Here is a 5610-nt window from a genome sequence, read left to right on the forward strand (position 1 = left end):
TTGTTGTGAAAAATGGCTTCAAATCTAGTCAAATCCCCTGATTTAGTTTCAACTAAATGCAGAAAATGGATCTGTCCCAAGATTAATAGATTATATTTAAAAGGAGGAGATACCCAACTAGGAAAATAAGGACTTGAGATGGAATTTTATAAGATAAAAATAAAAAGATCATGTTTTGTTTCTTATCCTAGAACTAAGAGGTGCCTTCTGATATTGATCACATTCTACCTTGGTTAATGTTTTCTATCACGCTGTTAGTTTCACGCTACCAAGAAATGTCAGTGCTCAGCCACTAAAACGCTGGCCATGAAATTCGTGGTTATATGTAAACTGTGATATTTCCATTTTTTTCTGAAAATGACATTTTTCTCTCATGCTTTTCACTATTCCACCTTGAGGTTTTGCTTTTGACAAATAGAAGAAATTAAAGAGATTCTTCCCAATACGCACCTCTTTTTCCTATGTGATCTCATAAGCCTTCAGGGAAAGATGAGTGCCAGTGTCTTACAGACGGCAATCCTTAGTGTCTGTACTTTGTTTTCCTTCTAGGGATATCAAACCGTTGTAACTTCCCTACAGCCTACTCACAGTGGCAGCAGGAATAGAAATGATATCTGTTTCTCTTCATGTTGTGTCTCCTCCAGTTGCCCTCATGCTTTCCAACATTCAACAAAGAGTTTTTGTTGTTACTGTTTTTGTTGTTGTTACAGAGTCTTGCTCTGTTGCCCAGGCTGGAATGCAGTGGTGTGATCTCGGCTCACTGCACACTCCGCCTCCCAGGTTCAAGTGATTCTCCTGTCTCAGTCTCCCAAGTAGCTGAGATTACAGGTGTGCACCACCATGTCTGGAAGAGACGGGGTTTCACCATGTTGGCCAGGCTGATCTCGAACTCCCTACCGCAGGTGATCAGCCCACCTTGGCCTCCCAAAGTGCTGGCATAAGCCACTATACCCGCCCTGACAAAGGGTTTTTTGTTTCTTTTTGTCTGTTGGAAAGGCCTCCTTGCCCCACATCTCTCCCAGAGCTGAGCTGAGAGTGAAAGTGGAGAATTTCCTGGGGGCTTCTCAAGTGACCCACCCTTTGTATATTTCTACTGCAGAGAGAAGGAACACATTTTCTTCCCATCGAAAAATGCAACCTGGAAGCCTGGCTTCCTGAGGGTGTGACCTTGTGCTCTGGGGAAGTTAGTCATCCATCTTGGCAGGCTTGCCTGTGGCAGGCTTATGGGAGTTAAGGTTGGAGCTTCTGACCCCTCAAAAGTCTGCACAGCCTGTGAAAAATGTAGGAGGCCCAGCAATTGAACCCTCAGCCATGAACTCCATGGCCAATATTTTCTCGGGTTGTGTATTCTTTTGAGGGATCAGAAGCTCCAACCCTTGCTTCCCCAGCCTCATTTCCACAATCTGTGGATAGACAAACATGCCAAGAAGGATGAATAACTTCCTGAGAGACCAAGGACCCATCCTCAGGAATAGGCTTCCAGGCTATTCCTTCTCCCACCCGTGGAGAAGTACAAAGGACAAGTCCCTGCACCAGTGGTGGCAGGCGCAAAGTGTAGCTGCACCCAGGCAAATATTGAACCAGGAGCCAGAGTTGTGTCTAAAAATGACACACACGGACCCCAACTCCTGGACTCCTCCTCCTGGGAATGTTGTAAGGTTATGGAGCATATGTAGCACCCACATGCTGTAATGTACTTTTATGTAACGAGAAGAAGCATCCAGAAGGGAAAAGCTAGAATTTGGTCACAAAGTCTCAATTCTTGGTCGTAGAAGTTGCTGGCCATGTCTGATATTGAACAAAGTTCCTCCTTGCCCATATCTGTGCCTACTGTACATTGTTGCACATGAAGCTGGGGTTTATTAGCTGCCCTGGAGGGAGAGGCCCAGAGTTACACTTTGATTTGGGGCTTGACAGTGCACTCCTGGGCTGGCAGGGAGCGCGGAGGTGGATGGAGTGGCCAGAACTGGGAGGGTGCAGTGGGGGCATAGTTGATACTCCTCCTGGAGGTACCCTCAGGACTTGCATCACAATCTTCTAGATATCTATTATGGTCACAACATCTGCATCTTTGAGAGGAGTGTAAATTTTTTGAGAAAATAAAATTTATCCAGACCCATGGGTATAAATAACCACGTACAGCAAGGTAGTTCTTATTTTGAAAAATTGGGTGTAACTTGAAAGCTCTGAATACAGAGCTCTAGAGATAGACCTAAAGTCATGAGGTCAGCCGAGTGTGGTGGCTCAGGCCTGTAATCCCAACACTTTTGGGGGCCAACGCAGGAGGATCACTGGAGCCCAGGAGTTTGAGACCAGCCTAGGAAATATAGTGAGACTCTGTCTCTACAAAAAAAAAAAAAAAAAAAAAAAAAAAAAAAAAAAAAAAATTTAATTTAGCCAGGCATGGTGACTCACGCTTGTAATCCCAGCTACTCAGGAGGCTGAGGAGGGAGGACTGCTTGAGCCTGGGAGGTAGAGGCTTCAGTGAACCATGATTGTGCCAATGCACTACAGCCTGGTGACAGAGGGAGAACTTGTCTCAAAACAAAAACAAAATGACATTTTGGACTGGATAATTATAAAAAATAAAAATTAAGTTATGAGATCTATTTTCTTCTGCATTTCAAACCTGGCTCAGTTCTCACAGGAAATTGCCAAATTTCTTTTGTGAGCTTTTGAAAAAAGCATTAAATATGTCTAGAAGGCAGAATACATACATGTGGAAAGTGGGATCCTACTTACGTGGAAGGAGGAAGTCTTGAACAACATATTCCAAACTTTTAACAGTGATTATTTCTTGGTGCGGGGCAAATGGGTGCATAGGGAACTGGAAAGTCGAGTATAATGAGGAAAGAAATGGATACTTTCTGTCTTATAAAAATTTTTACATTTCCAGTAAAATAAAAGCTAATAATACAAGCTAACATATAGTAGGCACATACTCTGTTCCAGGAATTTTGCTAAATACACTATTTCATTTAATTCCCATAAAAACCCTGTAGGCAGGTACCATTACTGTTTTAATTTTACAGTTGGGGAAGTGAGGTTTCGGAGAGACTAAATTACTCACTAGAGGATGCACAGCTGAGTGTGAGAGCTATAATGTAAATGTGGCACCCCAATTCTGTAATTCCGGCCACACCACTGAATCTCCTCAAGTAAGTAAGTAAGTAAGTAAATAAATAAACAAACAAATAGAAGTAAAAATTCCTCTTTGGAAAGCAAGGAGTCAGTCTCACCACCTCATACTCACACCTCCTATACATCTTATGCTTACACTCAAATGTAAACTTTGGTTCATTTAAACAACCCAATGTTCATTTTTGTAACACACAACCCCTCTCAGCACCTGCAACACCAGGATAAGGAAAGTGAATATACATTTGGGGGAGGCAGAGTGGAGAAAAGAAGAGGCCACAAAAAGATATCTGAGGCTGGTGACTAGTCTTCCCTAAAGTAAAAATATAAAAGGTGGAGGGACAGATGGGCTAGTATAAGATTGCAATTTAGGAACCCAAAAGTTCTGTAGACTTGGAAATGTCCTAAGTAAAAGTAATACTAATAGTTTTTTGATATATTTTAAAAGCCTATTTTATATTAACAAGGAAAAAATAATTAGAAGTGTATTTGGGTTTATAGTTCTTCAGTATCATTCTGTTAAAAGCCTTATTTTCCCTGAGCTATTTTTCTTTCTACTTGTCAAGGGTCACTTTCTTCTTCATAAGCCCCTGTAGTCCTTCCCCTTACCTTTAAATGACATTTTCTTTTTTTTTATTGATACATAATAGTTATACATATTTATGGTGCGCATCTGATATTTTGATACATTCATATAATGTGTAATGGTTCCATCAGGGTAATTGGGATATTCATCACCTCGGGCATTTATAATTTCTATTTATTGGGAACATTTCAAATCTTCTTTTCTAGCTGTTTTGAAATACACAGTAAATTATTGTTAACAATCACCTTATTGTGCTACCAAACACTAGAACTTCCATTCCTTCTATCCAACTATATTTTTGTACACATTAACTAACCTTTCTTCATCCCTGTTCCCCCTTCCCAGTCTCTGGTAGCCATCATCCCTCTCCACCTCGATGAGATCAACTTTTTTAAGTATGAGTGAGAACATGCAATCTTTTTCTTTCTGTGCCTGGCATATTTTGCTTGATATAATGTTCTATAGTTCCATCCATATCCCTGCAAATGGCAGAATTTCATTCTTCTGGATCACATAGTAGATTTATTTGAAATTTTTTGAGGAACTTCCACAGTGTTTTCCAGAGTGGCTCTACTAATTTGCATTTCTATCAGCAGTGCACTAACATTCCCCTTTTTCAGCATCCTCACCAGTATTTGTTACTTGTTGTCTTTTTAATAATAGCCATTTTTAACTACGGTCCGATGATATCTCATTGTGGTATTGATTTGCATTTTCCTAATGATTGCTGATAATTAGCAGTTTTTCATATGCCTGTTGGCCATTTGTATGTCTTTTTCTATAAAACTGAACAGGCATTTCCTAAGCCGTCTGGTTAGAATACCCTTTTAGGAATGTTTTGCCTGGAAAATCCATGGCCCACTGACCATACTTTTACAAATTTGGGCTTATTTTTTCTTCTGAAAAAGAGAAAGTAAAAAGAAAATTACCGATTGCCTATCATATTACAGGCACCAAACAAGCTGCTTTACCTTTACCTCCATTTAGGTTTCCAAAGAACCCTGCACGGTAAATGTCATCTTTCTCATTTTACAAATAAAAAGGAGTAAGATGGCCTGTCCGAGGTGGTCAATAACAGAATTGAGGTTTGAACTCTGTCTATTGTCCCCAAAGACTCTGTTTTCCTCTATGCACATTGCTTTTCAGTAGTAATGATGTTCTATAGAATTCATGCTTTATTATTAACATTAGTGTCATTAATGTAAATAACAGCCACCATTTGTTGAATGTTTAGTAAATAGCAGTATCCTAAGAATTTTCAGGCTTCTCTCGTGTACTTTCAACAATAACTTTACAGATGAAGTAACCAAACTTTTGTAATGTAACCAAGTTAATATGGTAAGTGTTGGAAGCAGGCCTCAAACCCATAACTTTCTTAACAGTTCTATTACATTTTCTAGAATGCTACCACCCAGCATTAATCACTTCTCTGCTCACATCATTACCAAGACTTTGTTGCTTACTGATGCTCACGGAAGTGTTGTCCATAGAAAATAAGATGGAAACAAGTCCTCACCCCCACCCCCTACTCTCCAGTATAAGGGAGGCTTCCCAGCCCTGCTGATCCTAATCTCCAGCCCTTGGTCTCTAACATTCCCTATCTCAGTGGTTCCCAAATTTAAGCATGCACGAGAGTCACTAAAGAGTTTGCTAAAATAACAGGTCTCTGGGCTCTGCTCTGGAGTTTCTAATTCAGAAGGTCTGGGGAGAAGTCCAAGAACTGGCATTTCTAATAAGTTCTAGGTGACGCTGATGCTGCTGGCTGGGGAATACTCCCTGAGAACGATTCTCTGATCTAAGAGAAAGCAGGCTATGAGCAATTCATATGACGCAGACTTTCATATGTAAACAATTGTCAGCAGAAATTATAGAAGTGATTTCACGAA

This window comes from Theropithecus gelada, chromosome 4, assembly GCF_003255815.1.
Source record: "Theropithecus gelada isolate Dixy chromosome 4, Tgel_1.0, whole genome shotgun sequence".
NCBI lineage: Eukaryota > Metazoa > Chordata > Mammalia > Primates > Cercopithecidae > Theropithecus > Theropithecus gelada.